This window comes from Chiloscyllium plagiosum, unplaced genomic scaffold (genome assembly GCF_037043375.1).
Source record: "Chiloscyllium plagiosum isolate Xiang-an unplaced genomic scaffold, Cpla_swu_hap1 HiC_scaffold_2, whole genome shotgun sequence".
Taxonomy (NCBI): domain Eukaryota; kingdom Metazoa; phylum Chordata; class Chondrichthyes; order Orectolobiformes; family Hemiscylliidae; genus Chiloscyllium; species Chiloscyllium plagiosum.
In genome coordinates this window covers 41,557,196-41,583,893 of record NW_028270140.1, presented here as the reverse complement: position 1 = coordinate 41,583,893, position 26,698 = coordinate 41,557,196, and the positions used below count along the sequence as shown (strand labels likewise).

The 26,698-nt window shown below is 40.2% G+C and overlaps 1 protein-coding gene across 7 annotated transcripts in view; it reads left to right on the top strand.

The window, feature by feature from the left end:
• LOC122562539 (leucine-rich repeat and immunoglobulin-like domain-containing nogo receptor-interacting protein 2) overlaps nucleotides 1-26,698 on the top strand; it is a 740,273-nt gene that overhangs the window by 38,986 nt on the left and 674,589 nt on the right. For 5 of the 7 annotated variants that reach the window (XR_015760131.1, XM_043715460.2, XM_087996360.1 and 2 more), the window contains exon 2: nucleotides 6,417-6,484. The exons of the other annotated variants lie outside the window; for them this stretch is intronic. The gene's annotated coding sequence lies outside the window, so the exon portion shown is untranslated. The remainder of the gene's footprint in view (nucleotides 1-6,416; nucleotides 6,485-26,698) is intronic. 7 annotated transcript variants of the gene reach the window in all.

Below are 26,698 nucleotides of genomic sequence, written 5' to 3'. Positions count from 1 at the left end.
ATATAACCTTTCAACTCATTACTATTTAAAAATCATCTGTCTACCTCCCCAAATTTATTCAGTGTCCAGCATCAACCTCACTGTAAGATAGTGACTTCCACAGATTCACAATCCTTAGAGAAGTAATTCTTTCTAATCGCTGGTTTAAATTTGTTACTCCTTATCCTAAAACTATGATCTGTCATCCAGATTGTATTAGAAGAGGAAACATCATCTCTACATCCATTTTGTTAATCCTCTTTAGTACCTTTTATACCTCAATTTGATCTCATTCTTCTCAGCTCCAGAGAGTGTAGATCTAAACTGCTTGATCTCCCTTCATAAGAAAAAGCCTTCATTTTTGGAACTGTTCTGGACCAGACCAGGCACCAATAATAAACTAAGAAGATAGCCTAAACCCTAACTTTTTCTTAATTTAAAGGTAAATGTCAGGTGTTCCAGATGCAATTTGATTGGTCAAACTACTTGACATTAAACAAAACACAATTTATTCAAACACTATATTTAAAATACAATGAAAGAAATAAGAACTTGGAATCGCAACTTTATTTGAAAATGTAACAAAAATTGATACAGTACCTAGCACTAATTAACTGTTCCAATACAGTAACATCTGATAAGCACATCATTGGCAAATAAGCCAATTCATAAAACAAATTGTCTTGCATGCAGTTACCCAATCCAGGGGGAAAGAACATCAAAAGACAACTCTGGGAGAGAGTGTGTAGCAGCTGGGAGGGACTCACTGCCTTCCAACACTGCTGAGACCCCAGCAACAACTGCTGAAAGCTAACTAAAACCAATCCTGGATCTGTCAGAGCTTGACCATACCCATTCAGCTTCTACTCAGGCCTCACAAGTTGTTTACCTTCTCATAGACTGTTTGTCCCCAATCTCTGGAAAAGAAACCAGGACAAAACATGTCTCTTAAAGCTACAGTATCATCACAGAATCAAGCTAGTGAGTTTCCAAAGCAACTGCATCCCTCAGGGGACCAAAACCATGTACATACTCCGGGTCCATTTTCAAAATTCCTTGTATAGTTGCAGCAACAATTCCCTACTCTTACATTCTGTTCCTTTAGCATAAGTGTTGAACTTCCATTAGCCTTCACCTGTTCCTGCATGTTAGTTTTCTGCAATTCATGCATGAGGACATCCAGAGCCCTCTGCACTAAAGTACTTCAAAGTTCCTAATATTTCTAAACCTGATCTTTGGGAATGAGGCAGTCTAAGTGGATCAAAGGATAGTAACACCATTGTATCATGAGGTTTAGATTTGCTGTGTAAAAGGACAAAGTACAATTCAGATTAAGAATTATTAATTGGGGAAAAGCAAACTTCAATGGAGTAAAAATTGATTTAGACCAATGCTTTGGAGTCAAAAGTTGACAGGAAAAAATCATTGAACAAAAGCCATCTTCCAAGAATAAATTATGCACAACCTATCATAGTATATTCCTTCAAAAGAGATAGGGCAAACCAATCTAAACCTCCCTGGGTGTCAAAAGTGACAGAGATTATGATGAGACATGTCAGATAGAGAACCAGGCTGAATATTGAAACTTTAGTGCAGAAGTTGGGGAAAAAAATGAATGGCAAAGTGAGAGTATGAAGGGAGACTGGCAGTTAATAAACAGGGAATCCTAAAGTGTTCTATCAGCATATCATCAGTACAAGGGTGATATGATTTACACCATGATGCAGGGGAGATAGCTGAGGTATTGTTATCTGTCTTTACCAAGGCAGATGTTGACTAAGCCACGATGAAAGAGGTAATTAATTTAGTAGGACAGGTCAGAATTGAGGAGAATGTATTGGGTATGATGCCCATACTAAGTGGATGAGATCAGAGTGAAATGACATGCTTCCATGGATACTGAGGGAAGTGAGGGTGGTAATATTGAAGGCATTAGCTATGTGTTTTAAGTCATCTTTGGATTTAGGGGCAGCGCCAAAGCTTTGGAGAAATGCAAATATTGTATCCTTTTCAAAAAGAGGTCTAAATTAAGTCAAGCCAGTCAGTTTAATTTTAGTGGCAGGGAAACTTCTAAAATAGTTTGAGACAAAATGAATAGTCACATTGACAAATGCAATTTAATTCATCTGGGCCAGCATGGACTTAATGAAGGGAAAATTGTGTTTAGCTTGCTGGAGTTTTTGAAGAGGTATCGGACATTGAGAGCAATGCTGTTGTGGCTTGCATAGGCTTCCAAAGGCATTTGATATTATGCATGCAAAAGACCTTTGGACAAGACTGTAGTTCATGAAATAAAAGGGAAGGAGCCAAAATGGATACAAAGAAAAAGAGTAATGGATGGTCTTTGAGCCAGAGGAGATTTTTATAGTGAAGTACCTAGAGGTCACTTTTTTTGGAACTCTTCCCTCTGCTTCACCTGTATGATGAACTGGAACCTTGGTGCAGAGGACAAAATTTACAAATGATCTTTAGAAAAAGATGCATTGTGGACTACGACAAGGATAATGCAGTACTTCAAAAAGATGTTTTACAAGTTAGGATAGGTAGACAAGAAGCAGATGAAATTCAACCTGGCAAAATGTGAAGTGATTCATTTTAGGAAAGACAAGATGTATAAAAACCCACTTTTCAGACTTTTAAAAAGTGGGATGATGTCCTCCTTGTAGTTGTAGCTTTAAAACCATGTTACTGGAAATAAGTTTGAATTGTAATGTTGCCTTACTGAAGCACTGGAGAAGAATTCTTGACCCCTTGGTTCCATATATGTTCAGGGCAGTTTGCATTATTTTTGATTAGTTTTTCAATGGTCCAGATGTTGTGAGCTCAGCATGGTGACAGCTACTCGATTGGTTATAGGGCAAGTGTCCTCTGTATGGACATTAGAGCTTAAACATCTACCTAGCAAACAGAAAGCACCCCAGTCTCTCTCCCCTCCCTGCTCCCATATACACCCTGTGTGGACAGGTAGTAAAACAAAATCTCCTAACATCTGTTCTCTCATTTCCCTGGAAGCTGCGTTCTTCATAAATTACCTGTTGAAAGTTAAATAGGGGTGAAACCATCTGTAAAGACACTCAAAAGGGCAACTTCTCAATCAGTGAAAGAAGGGCTGCATTGGTGTGTAAATGAGTTCACCTCATCAGCAAAGAATTAGAAAGCAGTGGAAGGAACCAAGTGGAAACAACTCAGCTCCTACGGTCTGGACTGGTGCTCTTGATCTTCCTCTTTTTGTTTTTTCCCCTCATACCTGCACTTTTCCACTCTTCGAGGAGAAAGTGAGGTCTGCAGATGCTGGAGATCAAAGTTGAAACTTTATTGCTGGAACAGCACAGCAGGTCAGGCAGCATCCAGGGAACAGGAGATTCGACGTTTCGGGCACAGGCCCATTCCTGAAGAAGGGCCTGTGCCCGAAACGTCGAATCTCCTGTTCCCTGGATGCTGCCTGACCTGCTGTGCTGTTCCAGCAATAAAGTTTCAACTTTTCCACTCTTCACATCCTTGTTTCTTTGGAAGTTTGTGTGAGAGAATTTTAATAAGAGCATTGTTTAACTTTGTATTATAAGTTAGCAATTCATGTTACAATCAAAATATTTTTAAGGAAACCGGCTGTGCGAGTTCTTTTAAGTGAATTGGACAGTTAGGTAAAATCGGACAATTTGATGGCTTAATCAAATTTTCACAATTTTGAGAATCCTAGGAATAAGAGTTTTCTTTCTAACATCTATTTTATTTTGTTTCCATCCTAACTTACTAATGGTACAATTCTAAAGGGGGTATAAGAGCATAAATCATTGAAGGTAACAGAACAGGGTTCCTAGAGCAGTTCCTAGAGTATAGTGACTGAGCTTTATTATTAGGCTTGTAGAATACAAAACCACAAAGGTTATATTAAACTTGTGTAGAATTTGTTCAATATCAGCTGAAGTATTGTGCACAGTTCTGGCTGCAACAGATTTTAGAGCAAATTAAGGTGTTGGGGAAATTGCAGAAAAGATTTGCAAGAATGGTTCCAGCAATGAGAAACCTCTTATGAAAATAGATTGGAGAAATTTGAGTTATTACCTTTGAAAGGGAGTTTTGATGGAAGTAAACAAAATCCTGGATCTGGACCACATAGAGAAAAAACTGTTCCCAGTCAAAGGGATCAAGAAGAATCAAAGCTAAAGACTTTAAGTAATTGGAAAAAAGAACAAAAAGGAAAAGGGGAAAGACTTTCACAGTGAGTTAAAGGTCAGTGACTTGTTCAAGGCATTGCCAAGAATTTGAAGGAAATGGGCACAATTAAAGCATTTAAGGGGAATAGACTTAAAAGAAAACAAAAAGAATCCAAAGGCTTATGGGGAGAAGGTGGAGGAAACATGTTTGGGGAACTTTTCATCTACAGAACTGGTGCAAATATGAGGTCACCTTTTGTATTGTATCATTTCTGTGATTCTATGAAAATGCTAATGTATATGGGCAGGTTTCACATCAGTAACTGCTTTGAGGTATGTGTAAACTTTCTGGTTATTAATTATTGGATGTTTTTGCTCTTTTTTTCTGCAACAATCAGGAAGATGTTTTTAATTTTTCTAAAATTAACATTTTCTGGGAATGATCCAACTCTCTACCTGCAGTGTGAAATTACTCCCAAGGTTGAATTTAAACTGTGGAGTGTTAATTAGTTATTTTGGCACTGATTACAGGCAAATATATCTTACATTCATAGAGCAGGGACGATCTGTATTTAAGCAAAGCAGTTTAAAATGCTTTGACATTTATTGAATTGGTATTAAGTCCAAACTCTGGAGATACATAAACTTACTTGCATTAAGTTCGCAAGTGATACAGATTTGCTCTCCCTTATTATTAGCACTTGTTAGCAAAATAAAAACTGTGAAGGCAAGAACAATACGTGAACATGGCTTTCTCCCAAATGGAACATCAGTAAGCTTGTTAAAAGGTTAATATTAAAGTATCTGGATAAAATTCACCCCCTTAGTGTTGCTACTGCATTAATAGCATTGTTCGAGGATTAACTAATGGTAAGTAGTGAAGAGAGATTATGTCCATATGAAATTGAGTGGCTCCTTCGAATGGCTGTGTGCACTGGTAAAGCAGGTAATTTAGGTTTTGGACTGGCAGAAGAATAAAACCTGGATTGCTGAGTATGACTGCCAAATCTAAACTCAGCAATGCACCTGTACCTGAACAGTGAATTTGGTTGATGCCTGTGAAAGAAAGCCCAAACAATGGGTAACATCTAAACAAAACTGATGTATAATTACATGTAAGAACTTTTTTTACAATGATTCATTATTTTACTGAGCTGGGACATCAACTTTAAATGTGTCTGAAATGAAAATTGCAGCTCATTTTGAATAAACTTGCCCGGATACTGGAGAGAAAGATAACCATAACGTTGGCATTTTCACTTCATGTTGGTTGTCTTTACAGCAATGATTGGATTGAAAACTCCATACCTAACTAAGTTTTAGATAATTACTGAAGAAAATTCGAGGGAACTTTTTATCTTTATTATATTTAACACGAAATTATATTTAAAAATAGGCTACATAATGTGGGTGATGGTGTATATGGACAACTGAATCTACTTAGGATTATGAAATGATGTAGTTTAGAAGGAGGCCATTCAGCCTTTCATATCTTCACCCCTGTCTCTACTTACTGTCCGGTGAATGTGGACCATTTTGTGGATTTTAGGCTCCTAATGCAGGGCAAACCTGTGCAGGTCTGATGAAGAAAGAGACAGGGAACCTGATCCTTGACCCCAGTCATGTCCTTAGCTATTTTCAAGAATGTGGGATAATGGTGCATGTTGGGAATCCACACTCAAAGGACTTGAAGCTATTGTGTGGTTGGTAATTTTAGAACACCCACAATTTTCACAATAGATTACAGTGGGCATGAATATAGGGAAGCTTGTTCTGGAACAGTTTGACAGGCAAGTTTAAAACATGTTTTTGTTAGTGTTAAACGCTACATGATATGAAGTATTTTTTTAACGCAATGGTAGGACTTATTTTTTTTCCCTTAAAATTAAATGATTACTAAGTTCAGTTGCAGTTTTAAGATGCATTACCTCATGGAAAAGTAGTCTTCTGCATTGAATAGTATTAAGATTTAATTTTTTGCATGTCAGTTGACCCTGCATTTTTATCATTTGAAAGCTCAGCAATCTCTTGAGCCTTTAAATTAAATGGCATCTGTTCCAATGGTTCAAAGACTTACATATTCAGCTCTGGAGACTTTATTGACACAGTTGCATCATTGAACGTCTTCATGATTGAGCTCTAAACCCCACTCATGGTTTCAGCTCAACAGGGACTGTTTATAGAGCTGTCAACATGGCGAAGAATATTTTGTTTGGCAACATTGGCGTACCAAGAGGATCTTTTTGAAGAGATTTTTGAATGGTTGTTTGTTTGTCTTGACAGTTTATGAACATCTGAAAGACTTCTCAAGGTTGTTATCAGACTCGCATTCTCTCCACTGTGAAAACTGGGTGAGTGCTCATGGGGCTATATTTGGTGGACGTGGGGGTTGTCATCAGTGTGAGAAGGGGTGGGTGTGTGGATATGAAATGATATGGCGTAAATGAAATATATGGAAGGGTATCAGGTGGATGCAGGTCCAATGTCCCAGTGAATGGAGTTTTCTAACCTGCATCCTCTCACCTCCTTTCTTACCTCTGGAAACCAATGGCCCTGACTCTATCCTTTCTGGACCAGCCCTCCATGAAACAAGCATGAGTAGACCATACCAGGCAGAAGGCATCCAATCCCTGATTCTTGTCTCATTGAGAAAGCTGGGGCTTGAAGTCTTCATGCAATATTCTTTTGAAAGTTTGTGTTTGATTGTATTGTACTTTTTCAAATACCAAACTCTGCACCATAACTCGCTGCATAAAACAAATTCTTTCATGCAGCCTTTGATTTCATACTACTTTTGTTAAAAAATTGTTTTTAAGTCATAATAGCCCCAAGACATACTAAATCACCTGTCTGCATCTGGTGAACAATGTTTTGCCCTATGGAAGACTTGTTGTCCAGTCTCAATGTTGATACTACTCTTTATCTGTACCCTGTTGACTTGTGCGATCAACAATAAAAATTAACCCAAGCTTAATTAACTAATACGTTGTAGTTTACTGTCATCTTGCAGGTACTCTTACATCTTCGTAGATGGGTCTAACCTATGAAATTCAGAAAAACCCAAGTTTTATCTCCAGTCTGCTCTGAGTTAGAATATGAACCTTTACAATTTGGGCACAGGTTGAAAACAGCTTGGTTTCCACTACTGATTTGAAATTGCAAACTTCTGCTGGGAAAGTGCACACATTTATATTATTTATTCAAGAAAGGAGCAGAATTGGGCTATTTAACCCAGTGGGTCTGCTCTGCCATTTAGTAGTGGCTGATACATTTTTCAATCCAATCCTTCTGCCTTTTCCACGTAACCACTTGACCCCTTTACTAATCCAGAACCTATCTATTTCTATCTTAAATACAGTCTTTGCCTCTGTAGACTTCTGTGGCAAGGAGTTTCACAGATTCACCCCCTTCAAGCTGAAGAAATTCCTCCTCATCTCAGTTCTAAAGGACCGTGCCTTTGCTCTGAGGCTGTGCCCATTGGTCCTAGTTTCTCCTACAAATGAAACAATCTTATCCACATTCATTCTATCCAAGCCTCTAAGTATTCTGTAAGTTTCAATCCTTCTAAACTTCAAGCAGAGACCCAGAACCCTCAACAGCACTTCATATGACAATCCTTCATCCCGCGCTCATAATTGTAAACCTCCTCTGGACGCTTCCCCAAGTCCTTAGCTATCAGACCAAAAGCTGCTTGCAATATTCCAAATATGGTCTGACCAAAAACTTGTACAGCCTCAGCAGTACCCCTCTGCTGTTGTATTCTAGCCCTTTCAAAATGAATGCTAACATTGCATTTGACTTCCTAATTGCCAACTGAACCTTCATGTTAACTTGCATTCTAAACCTCCAAACTCTGATTTCCCCAGTTAGAAAATAGTCTACACCTCTGCTCTTCTGACTAAAGTGCATAATCTCGCATTTTCCCCACATTGCATTCCATCTGGTACTTTGCATATTTTCCTAACCTGTCCAAGTTCTTCTGCAGCCTCCCTGCTTCCTCAACACCATTCCTTCACCTATCTTTGTATCATCTGCAAACTTAGCAACATTGCCCATAATAGCAGAGCGCTTTAGGGAACATCTCCGAGACACCCACACCAATCAACCAAACTGCCCCGTGGCCCAACATTTCAACTCCCCCTCCCACTCTGCCGAGGACATGGAGGTCCTGGGCCTCCTTCACCGCCGCTCCCTCACCACCAGACGCCTGGAGGAAGAACACCTCAACTGCCGCCTTGGAACACTTCAACCCCAGGGCATCAATGTGGACTTCAACAGCTTCCTCATTTCCCCTTCCCCCACCTCATCCTAGTTTCAAACTTCCAGCTCCACACTGTCCCCTTGACTTGTCTGGACTTGTCCGACCTGCCTAGCTCCTTTTCCACCTATCCACTCCACCCTCTCCTCCCTGACCTATCGCCTTCATCTCCTCCCCCACTCACCTATTGTACTCTATGCTACTTTCTCCCCACCCCCACCCTCCTCTAGCTTATCTCTCCTCGCTTCAGGCTCTTTGCCTTTATTCCTGATGAAGGGCTTTTGCCCGAAACGTCGATTTTGCTGCTCGTCGGATGCTGCCTGAATTGCTGTGCTCTTCCAGCACCACTGATCCAGAACCTATTTAACCATGCTCTTCCAAGTATTCCGTAATCTCATCCTTAATAATTGAAGGTAAAGTCTTGTGCCTAGGCATGGTGATAGTCATAGAAACGTAGTCACATTGCAAGAAGAGTAAGGCGTTTCCTTGGTGTGCTTTGTAACTGTCATCAAATTTGCTATCCTCTGACATGCTAATGTTTCAGAAATTTGTCTTTAAATACAATTTGCCTGAGCACCTCATACTTGAGGGGACGGAACTTTGCACAAAGGGCAATGGTAATGTAAAAAATACTCTTGAATGGCCTATTTCTGATAACGAGAAAGCTATCCTTGTTCTTATTTTCACTATTTAGTAGAAAAAGTTTGAAAGGGTGAAATCTTGTGCCCCTCCTCAGTTGAGTTTGATAGTGGTGTTGTATTTAATCAGGCGGGAGTGTGTCAGATAGGGAAACAACAACCAAACCACACAGAATGTTTTATTTAAAATCATTTAGTACCTCACCAAGGGAACTGCATGAGAGGAAGGACCCCACAGAGCTCTGCCTTTGCTGCCATAGTGCAACCCTAATCCTATCATCACTGATCTGTGTGACTGGATTAATACACAATCTTGGGCCTCAAGCATGTGCTATAGTGGTAAGCAGTCATTGTCCTTTAAGGATTTTTCTGGGTTGCTAGCCTACAAATGAAACCCCTATCATCTGCAGTTAATTCAGCCCTCTATCTTATCAAGTCTTCTCAGCTTTTGAAGCTTTTCGATCACTCTAATTCTTGTCTGCAATCTTCTACCCTGGTCTCTCTACAAGCAATAATGCTGATGTACATTATGTAGGCCCACAGCTATAGAATATCTTTGGATGAGAAAGCAGAGGATATTGGTGCCTGAGAACCTATAGTACACAATGCAGCATTATCCATACACGTGTGAAGAAAAGCATATCCTACTGAGATGAATAAACAGCTGAGGAAAAATTGTCAAATTAGCTATAATGCGCTTTCTGCCATTTCCTTGATGAATTATGATGCGCATCTTATAACTTGGCTCATAATGTATGACTCAGTGTTGAAATGTCTTAATGATATCTATGGTAGTGCCAGCATAATCAGTTAGTTAATTAGTCAAATGAGTGTTCGAAATAATGAACTCTACAAAGTTTCTTTTCATTACTGGGCAAGGTAGATGCCGAACTTTATAATGCAAGCTGATAATGTGACATGTTGGATTAATTAAGGTGTTTGATACGTTTACACCACAAAATGTCAAGATTTTACTTAATTCTTCATGTGTGAATGCAGACAAACATAGCAATTAGAAACGGTTTTCAAGTATAATTTCGGAGTAAATATAGGTACTGATTAATATAATTTCTGTGTGTAATAGTAGTCTCAAAGGAGAATGCAACCAGCCTTCTGTTTACTAGTGAGATGTTCTAATCCCTTTGGTTTTAAGTGTGACAAATTAAACTGTCCCATTTTCATTTGATCAGTACACTAAGAAGGGCCAAGTGTGTGACACAAAGAGCTGCAGAGTCTCTAGTGGAATGCTAGCAATGTTTTCCAACTTGTATATTTCTCTTCGCTTGTCAGCAATGCTTCCCTCAGTTTAATTAAAAAATATCTCTCAATACATTTATCGCATCATCATTCTCTTTGGAGACATTAGACATAATTGGACCTATCTGATCTATGGGGCTTGGGGGCCCTGCAGCCCTCCGGATTCAGCATTGAATTCAGTAATTTTAGGGTTGAGCACCTTCTCCCATGTCCTTCAACCTCCACATATCAGGCCTTGTCATCACATGGGTTACCATCACAATCAACACATTGTCGTCACTAATGGTCCCCAGTAGTAACTATTCATTCTCCTAGACTGACCTTTTTATCCCTGCCTCCCTGTCTGAGATCTTTATCCTACGCATGCATACAAGCATACCCACACCCGCATGCACGTGCCCACACACACAATAGATTTCTACCTACAGTCAGTTTGGAAGACGTGTCACTGCACCCAAAACATTAACTCTGATTTTTCTCCATAGCTACTGACAGAAGTGCTGAGATTTTGCCAGCAATTTCTGTTTTTGTTTATTTTTGATTTATGGTTATCCAGACGTATGTGGGAGAACTTGGACAAAGGTCAGATGACCACAAATAAAATACTTAGCGACAGGTATGACAGTTGAATGCAGCATTCTTCCCCCCATGGCAGTACAAATCAGTGGGAGTGTCAATTGTTGCAGTAGAACTTCCATGGTGTATTTGATTGAAGAGGCCCATTTTAGCCTTGACAGCCCTTGACATTTGGCATCTGTGTTTTCAAATATCACCATGTCTAGCCTCCAAATGATTAGGCATTTGCAGTCTGCATAGCTGCAAACTGAATGATTTTACATCACTGTTCCTCTCACCTGCTACAAAAATAAATTATTTTTAATTGGACTTTCTAGAACCAGTATGGATTGAGGTGGACTATGGTCAGATTATTCTTGAGCTGATTCATTTAAGTAATGGTGGTTCAAAGTTTTTTTTCTGTGGAAAATGGCAGCAAGCGTGAATGAAAGAGACAAAGTAGCTGCCTGCATTGCCATTGTATTAAACAAAAAAAATTGTGGATGCTGGAAATCAGAAACAAAAGGGAAAACAAAAGCAAAACAGAAATTGCTAGAAAATCTCTGCAGGTCAGGGAGCATCTGTGGAGAGAAATCGGAGTTAATGTTTTAAGCCCAATGATCCTTCTTTCGAACTGTTCTTCAGTTCTGTCCATCGATATCTGTTTTACCTTTTTGTTGTCATTGCGGGACATTCCTTCTTAACCCCACCCCATTGGAAAGCAACTAAATGCCCAGAGGCCTGTGTGAATGGCCTCTTACCACCCTAATTTCTAATACAGGCTCAATGTTGGTTGGGGAAGTCACGAACCAAAGTGGAATCATGATTTTACACAACCGTTTGAAACCACAGAGTGCAGTACACAATCTAAGTGCTCTCCACACATTCCTATTCCTTTATCTGTCTACTGATGATGAGGATGGATCTGAAACACTAATCCATTACATCTTTTAATGCTGCTGTGTATCTCTGCCTCTTTCTAATTTTGATTCCACTTCTTGGGTTGTTTTTTCCTTGTTTCCTCCTTTTCCTCTTGTTTGTGCTGTAGCTTAAACATGAAGGGAGAATTCCGATTTGAAATATGAACAGCATGGCACAGTCTTGTGGAGCAACACTTCCTTATGTCCACTGCAGCATCAAAGTTCATTATTGCAATTAGTTGATGACGGAGAACCATTAGAATTTCTAACTGCATAACCGCCATTTATGTTCATCAGTGAAAACATAATAATATCAATTTTAAAAAGATGGTTTCCAAATTGGCAGTCAGTTGTCACACTAACACCAAATTTGGCCACCCCATTTTGTGTGTTTAACATGGTCCCTGGCTCAAATAGTTGGCCCCTTTTAAAATGGAAATGGGCTCTATTGAGGTAACCCCAATTCTGAAAGCCGTTAAGGCTGAGGCTAGTTAGAGCATAGATAGGTCCACAGTCAAAAGACCCATAGTAATACACTAGTAATAAATATTGAATTAATCTTATGGGATTCTGGGCAACAAAAGGTTTCAAATATAATATGAACCCCTGCTGCTCAAGGAGAATTCCACCCTACTGTGATCTTGCCTTCTCCCATTATGCCCCTTCTCATTACTGATGGACAATCTCGCCGCATATTTGCCATCCTGTACCTCACCTGCCAGAACTAAAGAAGGCCTCAAAATCACAGGCAGCATTTTAGCCACTTTAAGGTGTAGGGCAGCACGGTGGCTCAGTACTTAACACTGCTGCCTCATAGTGCCAGGGACCCGGGTTTGATTCTAGCCTCAGGCGACTGTCTGCGTGGAGTTTGCATATTATCCCTGTGTCTGCGTGGGTTTCCTCCAGGTGCTCTGGTTTCCTCCCATAATCCAAAGATGTGTAGGTTAGGTGTATTGGCCAAGCTAAATTGCCCCATAGCGTTCAGGGATAGGTGCATTAGACAGGAGAAATGTAGGGTAATGGGTCTAAGTGGGATACTCTAGGGAGGGGTGGTGTGGACTGTTTGGGCCAAAGAATCTGCTTCCACACTGTAGGAATTCTAATTCTAAAGGGTAACTGGGCAGTATCATAGGGGCAGCATGGTGCCTCGGTAGTTAGCACTACTGTCTCACAGCGCCAGGCACCCAGGTTCGATTCCAGCCTCAGTTGACTGTCTGTATGGAATTTGCACATTCTCCCGTGGGTTTCCTCCCACAGTCCAAAGATGTGCAGGTCAGGTGAATTGGCCATGCTAAATTGCCCACAGTATTCGGTGCATCATTCAGGGGTAAATGGGTCTGGGTGAGGTACTTTTTGGAGGGTCAGGATAGACTTGTTGGGCTGAAGGGCCTATTTCCACATTGTGTGGAATCTAATCTAATCTGTTTGGTAGTCCCAGTAATTATTTTATCCAGTCAATATCTCTATTCCATCTCCATACACATTGCTGTCACTGCATCGCTGTGCTAGCTCTGTGGCGCTGGTGCGGCCACACCTGGGGTATGTATGCAGTTTTGGTCTCTCTGAGTAAACGATAATGACTTTAAACGATAAAGAATGGAATACATAAAATAGAAGCAGAGGGTTTGTTTCTAATGGCAGTTGAAACTAGAACTAGGGAGCACAACCTCAAAATAAGGGGGAAACAGATTTGGGACTGCGTTGAAGAGGAACTTCTTCACCCAAAGGGTTGTGAATCTCTGGAATTCCCTGCTCAGTGAGCTGTTGAAGATACCTCATTGAATGTTTTTAAGGCAAAGATAAATTTTTAAACGACAAAAGAATTAAGGTTTATGGTAAGTAGGCAGGTAAGTGGAGCTGAGTCGACGAAAAGATTAACCATGATCTTATTGAATGGCAGAGCAGGCTCGACGGGCCTACTCCTGTTCCTATTTCTTGGGTAAACTCACTAAATGTTATCTGTTGTTGGTCGGCAATTTTCCAGTTTACTTTTACTGTAGACTGAATATACTGACACTCTGGGATGAGTGGGGTTGTGGAAGCCATTATTGAAAGGGACAATGGCAACTATTAGCAGTTAGAGCAGTCAAAAAAAGTACAAACTTCTTTTTGTCTTTTGCTTACAATGGATGCTTCATCGAATCGTTATTGTGTTGATTTTACTTTTCTCTATTGAGTATTTTCATTCATTCACAAGATTTGGACGTCACTGGCTAGCCACTCCTAATTGCCCAGAGGGTATTTAAGAGTCAGTCATATTTCTCTGGATCTGGAATCACATGTAGGTCAAATCAGGTAAGGGTGGAAGGTTTCCTTCCTGAAGGACATCAGCCAGCTACTTGGGTTTTATTATAACATATGACAGCAGTTATATGTTTGCCACTAGGTTATCTTTTTATTCCAGATTTTTATTAAATTCAAATTTCATCATCTGTCATAGTGGGATTTGAACCCTTGTCCCCAGAAGATTACCCTCGTATTCTGGATTGTTAGTCCAATGAAATTACCAATACTCCTCCATCTCCACAAGGGGGGGGGGAGAAAGTGAAGGCTGCACTTCACTGTCCTTAACTGGAGTGCTTAAAGCCTAATAATCTCTCACTTGAAAATGTCATAGGACAGGCTTTCAGTAGGAAATCAATAATCAATATCTTTTGTTTCAAGTCCCAATGGAAAATGGCACAGCATAGAGGGTGGTTTTTTGAGCTGATAGTTCTGTAATCCATATGGACAGTTATGACGTGTGTGTATGCATTGGTGGCAGTGTGAGGAGAGCTATGTATCTGTAATGGGTTAAAGGCATCACGCAAATGCAAGCAGTTTTGTTGTCGGAGTAAGTTGGGCTATATCAGCATCTGTCACTATCTAGTTCCTCCATTTTTCAAAAAATATCATTGGACTTCCAAATAAAAATTTAACACAGCAACAATGTGTAATTTGTGGCTGAATTGCTACCTCTCAGTTCACACTATTGCCAAATTATCATCACTGGATAACAATAACACTGGGTCAATCAGGAAAATGGGTAAAGCTTTTGTGCAGAAACCTTCAACTAAACTTGGAGTTTGCTTAATATAGAACTTGATCTTTCTTCATAATAATCTACTGTATTAAGGTACAGCATTTTGAAAGGGTTAATATTATGGAGCACCTTAAGCCATTAAGATGTTGTAAAGATTTAGTGGTAGAATAACTTAGGATTTTGAAGGAGTAAGGTCTACCATCCATGTCCTCCCCATAGTTTCTGTATCAATGATTGGCATGTCAGTGCATCTTGCACTTAGTTACTAATATGCAATAAGGTACTTATAGTTTTAAGACGCGAACCTTTTTAGATTGGCAAGTCATTTTTCTCTACTACACCAGACCAGGCAAACCCTGTAAATCCCGCCTCGGAAACAAGATGGTGAGTATGAGTGCAGACCACTTCATGAAACATAATGGTCAGTGGTGAGGATTGCTTATTCAACAATCTAGAGTCTGCAAATCCTGTGCATGTACACAAGCAGTACTATGAACACTCTTCCTGACTTCCAAGTGTGATTGTGCCTATTCAAAGCTGATAGTTTCATTCAAAGTTGAATTAGTCTAATGTTGGAGGTACTGTCTTTCATTTGAAATGTTAAAGCAAAATGGCATCTATCTGCTGAGGCAAAAAAATATAAGGTGTAAACAAAAGATGGCTAGAGGTTTCTGAAGATGGAAAGTTTGCTCTAGTTTTTATCGACCACAGTGAAATAATACTCTCGCACATAATGGGGAGGAATGTCAAAATTGGGAGGGCAATTTAAAACAGAATATTGACTAAACAATTTGTAAAATTACAAGGGAGATGGTAATTGCATAGAACTAGAATGAGATCTATCCCTATACTGGAACTTTCAGGTATGAGACACAATCAAAATTGAGTTTCAAGCCTTTAATATATATTTGGCTGACAAGTCGTGGATGCTAATAGTGTGACCTTTGGCAACTTCTCAGTAAAGTAGATATGGTCATGGCACACTGGCTGTAGTTCTGGAACTTCTGAGAGAAAAAAAGGTAATTGGAAGAGAAGGTGAGGACCTTGCAAGAGAGCAAGGTGATGGGGAAGGGACAACAGGAGAGTTGATGCCAGTCATGGGCATGCATGTGTTATGCTTAAGTTTTGACTGTGTTTAGTAATTGAGTTGTGATCAGTGTGTTTCATTCGTAGAGCATGGGCCGTGACCCAGAGATAAGTGAACAGAATCTGGATGAAGCTTAGCTGCAAGCAGATGTTCTGTGATTGCAGAAGAACATTAAAGATCTGTACATAAAGCATTTTACGCTTGAAAGCCAGTATCACATCTGCATTGAAATATATACAATAAGTAACAAAATTGGTAAGGAAGATGGCTGAGAAATGTTTTTATTTTTGCAGAAGCACTGATGGAGCTGGTGTATTCCTTTTATGCTTCCTGTGAAAAGCCATTCAAAAAGTTAATACATTATTTTATGTCATTGGCATATGTATCATGAACATGTTCTAAAGGGTTTGTAAAAATATTTAAGGTTCATATTTCACATATGCAGAGCTGGATGTCTTTTCTTAGAATTTGTCTTGCATGACTTAAACATGGCTGCCATAGCATTGGGCAAAGCGGTGGTAAGTTTTTCATGGTAATCTTGTTGCTGCCAGATGAGTGGAAGGCCACAAAATTGAGTGATTTGCAATTGCTTTGCATAGTGTTTTTTTTTGTGATGGATCTAAAGGATTTGATTTGTCTACATTTCAGAATTCAAGCAGGTGTCAAGTAACAAATAACAACTTGCACAATTGTAAAATCATCTCAACAGAGCCGATAAGAAAGTGAAGAAGTAGCAGATACAATTTAATACAACTAAATGCCAGGTTATGTTTAGAGAGTGTGTTGATGTGTATATATACCAAATGTACCTGAAATATTAGAGCAGCAGAGATATCTTGAAATTTTAATGGATATGTCACTAACACGAAGGAAATATCTGAGGTTTCCAAATGTCGGCAAACATTGCAAGGACTATAATATTATGATCTAACCTGCTGGTAATACTGGACAGAGTAGATTCAAGAGAAATGTGACTTGATTGTTTTTGCAGTTGGTTACTGTAATGTTTAATCACTGAAGACATTCACAGAAGGCTGCCAGTTTTCTTCAACATGAAAACGTAAGTTTATTACATTTTTTTTAAAAAACAAGCAAAGTGTATAACATAGTCAATTTGTAAAGAATTTAATACAACCAGCAAAACCATTGATCCAAACTTTCTAGTAATATATTTTTCAGATATCCAATCACAGAAATTTTGTTCTTATGTTAACTCTTTAATTTCTTAATTAACTGGCTCTGTTAACATTTCCTTCGTGGATCACCTGAGACTATTTCAAGCCTTTCCGGTTGGTCCCAAACTCCTTTCCGTTCTGACAGTCAAGTAAATTCTATGTAGGCTGAATCTGGAGAGTCATAAAAACTTGGCCATACCACTTGCTTCTAGGGTAAACAGCTTTTCTGACCTCAAAAACCCAATTCTTCTATTAGGATGGGCATAAAACAAATCAAAAAGCATGGAGAAACTCACCTGCTCTGGCAGCATTTGGAGAGAGAAAGCAGAGTTAACATTTTGTTCAGTGACCCATCAGAACCAGTGGTAGCTAGGAAAAGTTGGCACATATGCTGTAAACAGATTATGGGACAGGAGACTTACAGGAGTAAGCAATAGGTGGCGATGGCGCCTGAAGGAGGGAGAGAGTGAAATAAAACCTGATTCTTTTGAACTGAACTGAAATTAAATACCATGGCTCCTGATCATTTTTTTTTTGTCACAAACTGAACAGTATAAACACTTCAGTTGACACCATATGTATCTTGCTAGGCACATCCTAATTTACTTGCTCAATCGGAAATAGTGTATTTGTGTCATATTTCCAAATGACACTCTGGCCCATTTTTTTTTCTATAAAGTAATTACTTTGACAATACTGAAACCAAAAGTCATTTGCCTCTATATTTTAACAAATCCACTTTGCCAGACAATGATATATCATAGACCTTTTATCATGCACCCTCAAAGAAAAATAAAAAGGTTCTTAAAACTTAAGAGGCATTATCAATCTCTTGTCACTTCTGCTATTTACAGTGACATTAATAATTTTCTACACAAGTCCATTTTAATCATGGCATTGTTTTCTTCCATGTTTGTTGTTGACAATATAATCTCTTTAATGTTGACTTTGGCAGAAACATTAATTTAAAATGTTGATGGTGTAGCATTAAACTCCAATGAAACAATAAATTTTGCCATGGAATCTCTCCAAAAAGCCCATAACAAAGCTCATTTTCTCATCTGCACCGTTGAATATTTCTGTTGTGCATTTAGTCATGTGTAAATTAACTGAGCCACACAATCCCAATCCCTTCTTCCTATGACAGTATGTCAACAATATAAACATCACTGGCACTAATGTCCAGTTTAAATGGCTTCTCATAATTAAGTATGGTTAAGTAGTCAAAAGTATACTGACTTCTTTTGCACAGTCAAATTTCTTGTCTTTCTTTAACAAACTTGTCAAAGGAGCTATTAACATGTTGAAACTAGGAACAAACTTCTGATAAAATTCATTCACCAATGTATCACAGAATTTTGTGCTGTGTCTTGAGCATGGAAAATCCAATCTAGCCCTTATTTTTGCTTCCTTTGATGCTACTTTACCTTGTCCTGCAGTATAGCCCAGTATAGCCCAAATAAATTGCCTTTGCTTTGACAAATTCCATTTTAAACACATTTATGGTGAATTTGGCTTTTTTTATAACCAATCAAACCATTTTTTCAAAATGTATTCCCAGGTGTGGCTGAACACAAGTTATTCATGCAGACATTTACATTATTTGTCAGTAGCTTTGATTGTGAGTTGTTGAAAAGTTTTTTCATTTTTTCATGAAAATGTTTCATTTCAAATGGCATGAAGATATATTCACAAAGTCCATCTGACATTAAATAAAGCTGATCTTTCTTAGCCGAATCAGTCAGTGGTGTTTGACAATATCCTCTTTTACTAGATAATTTTTTACAAAATCTATACTTGTCCAACTCTCTCAGTAAAATCTCCTGATTGTGGAAGTGGTTAGGAATGTCTTTTTGTTCTGCATTGACTTTGGATGGATCATAAAGATCAATTTTCAATGTTGACACCATTACAAGCTCCAGTTACGATGATTCTGTTAAATAATGTCATTGTCCATTATGAACTTAATACTTCCCTCACATTTCTGGATTAAGTCTTCAAAGATGTTTTATAGGCAATGTTTTCCCCCACATTAATGTTATGTATGGATGAAGATATTTCTGTTGACCGTTTTTCACAAGTCAAATTATATACCTATCATATAACCTCTCGGTCACCTTGATCAGTTTTCAGAGAGAGAGAGACAGCATAGTATTCATGCTAAACTTTCGTGCTTCTCAATGTTATCCAGTTTGATAAATGAAGGGTCAAACTTTTGAATATTACATTTGGTTCATTCTTGAACCATTCTGATATTTCTGTTTCATTCTCTTTCTTTCACCACAATATATTATCTTATTTGTTGATTTTCTTTCCTGTCATAGTATCACTTTAACATATTAACATGACAAACTTGCTCACTTTCCCTCCTGTCTAGAGCACTCACCATGTCATTAAGAATTTTTAATTCAATAAAGTGCAGTGAACCTCACTCACTTTAGTTCTGCAGACTCCGGTATTACTAATACCTTGCATCCAGCTACAAAATTTAGAACTCTACATTTCATTGTCTGGTGAGCATTCTTCACGTTTGTTTAGATAACACACAAGCTTTGATTAGCTTTTCTCTGAAATGTGACACATAGGTTGGAAGTGTTGATATTTTCTAATCAAGCCATTCAGAAATATTATTACACACTTCTGAAGCAGGTCTGAATTGAACCTGGAACCCTAAACTCAGAAGTAAAGATACTCCATTTATGCCATGAGCACTAATATTTTAACTCACGCTTCCAAAGAGAATGGAGTCTAAATCCATTCAACAGCTTGGGCCATGCATGTTAGCTCAAGCAGTCTCTGAGCATTTTTTATTTTGTTTTAGTCAATTTAAGAGACCCTCTCATCTCATGTCTTTACAATGATTTCAGAAGTGCTGAATCTGGTTGAATGTTAGGTACATGCCTAATGGAAAACGCTAATGGGAATTTATTTTTGCTAATTATTAGGACATGCCTATCATAAATAGTCTCATTGGAATATCTAAAGTTTATTGTCCTGTCACATACTCCTTGATTTAGGGATGACGAGCAGATTATGTAAATTGAAAAGTTTGGGAATAAAATCTTGCTTGGAATATTTGACAAAATTTGAATCCTAATCAGATGTTGAACCAAAGAAATGCTCTTTTTTAAAAAAAGACGTCTTGTTCAGACATCCATAATTGTTTTAGATAATTGTTTCTTGTGGCAGATACGAGCCAACATTGTATTAAATCCATGCTAAATGATTTTGTGTTTTGAGAGATGGTTCTGGATTTAAAAACACCTGTTTAACTGGCTGAGGTTTCCTTATTAGCTGATATATGGCATATCTGGCAAAATATAATCATGTTTTTATGTAATGTTCGCTAATTAATAAAAGGTTAGTTTTTTCTTAAGAGCCAAGTGACTTACCATTGGAAATTTGTGAGCAACTCCAATTATTTTTTGTCAAATTGAATCATCACTTCATGGACTACTGCCTGTTTCTCACTGGCTGGTATTTAAAGTGTTCTCAATTTCCTGAGCTGTACTGCCTTTCAAAAAAAAACCCGTATTAGTTTTGTCTCCATTTCTGAATAGGTTGTTTGATATAACTCAGTTCAGGATCTGCCTACATTTCTATTTAAGGTGGTCTAAACATGTCGATCTCCTTCTCTTTTCCTTTGTATCTTCTCTCTACATTTTTGAAAATAGTTCTCTCCCTTGCTAGCCTTCGGCAGGGACAGTTTCCTCGGGATACTTTGGTCAACTCTTCCTCCACTCCCAAAACATTCCCACAGCACCTTCCCTTGCAATAGCAAAAGGTGTTACACCTATTCTTTTACTTCCCTCCTGACTATCTAAGGCTCAGGCTGCACCTTCCAGGTGAAGCAGCAGTTTACCTGCACTTCACACAATGTAGTCTACTATGATCACTGCTCACAATGTGGTCTGCTCTACATTGGGGAGGTGAAATGCAGACTGGATGACTATGTTTTGCAGAACTTGCATTGTGTCTGCAAAACTAACCCTGAGCTTCCTGTTGCCTGCCACGTTAGTACACCACTGTGTTCCCTTGCCAACATCTGTCGCAAGCTTGAAACAGTGCTCCAGTGAGCTTAGTGCGAGCTGAAAGAACAGCATCTCATTTTCTACTTGGAGCACCTGCATCCTTCAGGAACTCAGTATAGAGTTCAATAATCTTAGAGCCTGAGCACCTTCTCTCATGTCCTTCCCCCAACCCTCCCACATCAGACCTTGACGTTACATGGTTTGCTACTGCAAACAGCCCATTGTCAACCACTAACAGTCCCAATTAGCAGCTATTGATTCACCCAGTCTGACTTTTACCTGTTTCTTCATTTATGCAACTGTTTTTCTTGCTCTGGGCTCCATCTCCAGCATATGTGCCAACCATTTCCTACCAAAATCAGTTCTCAAGAAGAATCACTAAACTAGATATCTTCCTTTTGTCATAGACCTCCCCCCCCTCCCCCCCCCCCCCATTTCTAATTCTGAGCATGAGATTTAGTTTTGACAGAATCAAGAACCAATCTGAGATGTCAACTGCAGTATCTCAGTTTCTTTCAGTTGGCTTCACCAGGGCTGTTAGAACAAACAAATCAATGTGTCACGTCATTCAATTTGATGTGATTTATTGTCACGTGTACCTAAGTACAGTGAAAAGCTTTGTTCACAAGCAGTACAGGCTGATCATAGAGTGAAAAATAACTTGGACAAAGACATACAGGTTACACCACACAGGGTGTGCAGGAAGCAAGATCAATATTAACAAGATCAATATTATTTGAAATTAGAGTCCATCCATCAGTCTAGTGAAGCTTGGGCCATGCATGGAGTGTCTTTACTTCTGAAAATACAGTTCTTGAAGTTGCTGGGTTTATGTGCGCATGTATTCTGGTTTCTGTATGTTCTGCCCAACAGAAAAGGTTGTAGGAAGCATTACTGGAGTGGGATGGGTCTTTGATGTTGGCAGCCTTTCCCTGGCAGCGAGCTGTGTAAACTGAGTCCATGGATGGAAGGTCGGTTTCCGTGATGGTCTAGGCTGTGCACACACCTTCTGTAGTTGCTTATGGTTCTGGGCAGAGCAGTTGTCAGGCCATTATGCACCCGGATGGTATGTTTTCAATGGTGGATCTGTAAAATTTGGTGAGGGTCCTCTATGAATATGCCAAATTTCATGAGCCACTTGAAGAAGAGGCAGCATTGTTTGGCTGCCTTAACCATCCCATCTATATGGGAAGTCCAGGGCAGTGGTAGGTTATTGTCACTCCAAGGAACTTGATGCTGTCAACCTTCTCAACCTTCACACCATAGATGTAAATGGGAGTTTGTTGTCCTTTCTTTTTGAAGTAAACTCTTTTGTTTTGAAGACATTGAGAGTGAGGTTGTTATCATTTCACCATGTCACCAATCCCTCTGTCTCCTTACTGTATTTTGACTCATCGTTTTTGATATCCATTCTACTACAGGTGTGTATTCAGCAAACATTCGGTGTTCATTCGGAATTGGTAACACAGTCGTGGGAGTACAGAAGGGGGCTGAGAATGCATCTTTGGGGAACTCCAGGGTTGAGGGTTATTGTGGAGGAGATGCAGTTGTCTATCTTCACTGTAGTCTGTGGTTAAGGAAGTTGATCCAGTTACAGAGGGTGGAGCTGAGACCAAGGTCTTGGAGTTTTGAGATCAGTTTGGAGGGGATGATGGTGTTGAAGGTGGCGCTGTAATCGATGAGTAAGAGTCTGATGTAGGTGTCCTTGTTCACATGTTCCAAGAATGAGTGCAGGGCTAGGGATATGGCATCCGCTGTGGACCTGTTATGTCGGTAGGCAAATTGTGTGGGATCGATGCAAGCTGGGAGGCTACAGTTGATGTGGGCCAATACCAGCCTCTTGAAGCACTTCATAATTATGACGGTCAGAGCCACTGGGCGGTTGTCATTAAGGTTGAAAAATGTGTTGCTGGAAAAGTGCAACAGGTCAGGCAGCATCCAAGGAGCAGGAAAATCGATGTTTCGGGCATAAGCCCTTCTTCAGGAATGAGGAAGGTGTGCCAAGCAGGCTAAGATAAAAGGTAGGGAGGAGGGACTTGGGGGACGGGCGTTGGGAATGCGATAGGTGCAAGAAGGTTAAGGTGAGGGTGATAGGCCAGAGAGGGGGTGGGGGCGGAGAGGTCGGACAGAAGATTGCAGGTCAAGAAGGCGGTGCTGAGTCCGAGAGTTGGGACTGAGATAAGGTGGGGGGAGGAGAAATGAGGAAGCTGGAGAAATCTGCATTCATCCCTCGTGGTTGGAGGGTTCCTAGGCGGAAGATGAGGCCCTCTTCCTCCAGGCGTCGTGTTGCCATGGTCTGGCAATGGAGGAGGCCAAGGACCTGCATGTCCTTGGCAGAGTGGGAGGGGGAGTAAAAGTGTTCAGCCACAGGGCGGTTGGGTTGGTTGGTGCAGGTGTCCCAGAGGTGTTCTCTGAAACATTCCGCAAGTAGGCGGCCTGTCTCCCCAATGTAGAGGAGGCCACATCGGGTGCAGCGGATGCAGTAAATGATGTGTGTGGAGGTGCAGGTGAATTTGTGACGGTTATGGAAGGATCCCTTGGGGCCTTGGAGGGAAGTGAGGGGGGAGGTGTGGGCACAAGTTTTGCATTTCTTGCGGTTGCAGGGAAAGGTGCCAGGAGTGGAGGTTGGGTTGGTGGGGGGTGTGGACCTGACGGAGTTGTGGAGGGAGTGGCCTTTCAGGAACGCTGATAGGGGAGGGGAGGGAAATATATCCCTGGTGGTGGGGTCTGTTTGGAGGTGGCGGAAATGACGAAGGATGATACGATGTATCTGGAGGTTGGTGGGGTGGTAGGTGAGGACCAGTGGGGTTCTGTCCTGGTTCAAGGGTGGAGGAGCGGGAAATGGTGGAGATGCGGTGGAGAGCATCGTCAACCACGTCTGAGGGGAAATTGAGGTCTTTGAAGAAGGAGGCCATCTGGGTTGTTCGGTATTGGAATTGGTCTTCCTGGGAGCAGATGCGGCGGAGTCCCCCTCCCACTCTGCGAAGGACATGCAGGTCCTTGGATTTCTCCATCACCAGACCATAGCAACACGACGGCTGGAGGAAGAGCGCCTCATCTTCTGCCTAGGAACCCTCCAACCACAAGGGATGAATGCAGATTTCTCCAGCTTCCTCATTCCCCCCCGCCCCCTCCCCCCTCCACCTTATCTCAGTCCCAACTCTCGGACTCAGCACCGCCTTCTTGACCTGCAATCTTCTTCCTGACCTCTTCGCCCCCGCCCCCCCCCTCCCCCCAACCTCCTCTCTGGCCTATCACCCTCACCTTAACCTCCTTCCACCTATTGCATTCCCAACGCTCCTCCCTACCTTTTATCTTAGCCTGCTTGGCACACCTTCCTAATTCCTGAAGAAGGGCTTTTGCCTGAAACGTCGATTCTCCTGCTCCTTGGATGCTGCCTGACCTGCTGCACTTTTCCAGCAACACATTTTTCAGCTCTGATCTCCAGCATCTGCAGTCCTCACTTTTTCCTGGTTGTCATTAAGATATCTTGGATTTACTTTCTTAGATACTGAGATAGTCATCTTCTTGAAGCAGATGGGGACTTTGGCTTGTATGAGGGAGAGGTTGGAGATGCCGGTGAATACCTCGACAAGCTGATCGGCACAGGATCTAAGTACTCCATCCAGGCCAGTTCTTTTCCATGTTGTCTCCCAGGAAGACCAATCCAATGCTTGTAGTGGTGACAGTGAGCACAGATGCATCAGGGGCTGTTGGGACAGTCGTCACTGCACATTGGCATTCCGCTGAAACCGAGCAAAGAAAACATTGAGCACACTAGGGAGGGATGTGTCTTTGTCCACAATATTGTTCTGCTTCATTTTGTGGCCCATTATGTTGGTTAGGCCTTGCCACAGATGGCAGGAGTCTGTTCGGTTTATTTAGGCGTCTAACTTGGTCTGGTACACTCCCCAAGACAAAATCAATCCCTTCTAGACTGAATTGTTGCATGACTCAAGGAGCAATTTTTCAATTTACTGAATTGCTCTTTAAACCAACTCTGTACAATAGGACTGTATTGTAATTTCCAGGTTAACGTCCAATTCATTTTTTTTCCCTTCACTAGTCGCTCTGGAAGATGAATTGTGTCAGCTAGCATCAATGGCTGACTTGCTTCCATGTCTCTCAATACCTTTGTCAGTTTACCACCTCAGAAGCATGTGGAATTATGGCTTTCTTTTTGAAACCAAATATTCATAACCTTCAGTGCTCTGATTTTCTGTCACTAATTGAGGAAGAATTTTCTTGACAGTTCTGAGTCAACCTTCCATCTCGAGTAGTTTCTGAAGGAACATGCTCCACTTGTACTGCAATTAGTTTTAATACCCATTTCCTTACACATTAACACATTTCTGAGTAATTCTTGGCTGTTTTTATTTCTGTAATAGGTCTCCGATTAGAGCAATTAGATTTAATAAATCTACTTTTAATACAAAAGTACTTTTTTGTTGTAATTTATAGGCTCCATCCTTTCTCTTTTTATTGAAGGGTAGCACAGTGGCTCAGTGGTTAGCACTGCTGCCTCACAGCACCAGGGACCTGAGTTCGGTTCCACCCTTGGAGAACTGTCTGTCTGCGTGGATTTCCTCCAGGTGCTCCGGTTTCCTCCAACAGTCTAAAGATGCTCACAGCCTAAAGATGTGCAGTTTAAGTGGATTGGCAATACTAGATTGCCCTGCAGTGTCCAAGGATGTGCAGTCACGTGAAACTGGATTACATGGTGGGATAGGATAGGATGGTGGGATGCTCTCTGGAGGGTTGGTGTGAAATTGATGGGCCAAATGTAGTGAATCAGTGATGACTTTGATGATCCTTCTATTTGCTCTCTCAAACCAATTTTTTTATCCACTACTTTTCTATTAAAAATCACACAACACAGGTTATAGTCCAACAGGTTTAATTGGAAGCACACTAGCTTTCGGAGCGACGCTCCTTCATCAGGTGGTAGTGGAGGGCTCAATCCTAAAACACAGAATTTATAGCAAAGATTTACAGTGTGATGTAACTGAAATTATACGTTGAAAAATTGATTCTGTTAAGCCTTTCATCTGTTAGAATACAGTGATAGTTTCACTTCTTTCATGTGTAAATCACAAAACCTTTTTTTTTGAAAAGTTGCATTCTCAGATTAGCTGTTAACAATGGTGATAGCTAGACAATATGTTGAAGGTGTTGGCCCCCTGTGTTCTCTGTCTATGCCATGATGTTTAGATTGATTCTAATCTAAAAAGTGAGATAACTGATGGGTGTCTATGAGTATGCGTGTTCGTGTGTCTGTGTGCAGGAGTGACTGTGTGTGTGAGAGAGAAAAATATCAAGAAACTATGTACTGTGGATCTGTGAGATGTGTTTCTGCAGCTATTGGTTCTACAAAAATTCACTCTACATTTTAAGTGGTGGCTATATCCATATCCCAAGTACTTGAGGTCTAAAAGCTAGTCTGGTCATGACTGTCCTACATCTGGTAATATCCTGAAACAAGCTTTATGTCCCTCAACATTAGGAAGAGATCTAATGTATTCTGTATGTAACCATTGTGCATGTCCGAAAAATGGTGCAACTCTGTTTCAATTTGATGATTTTACTAGGGTGCTGGATATTGCTTCTTAAAATGTATTTTTT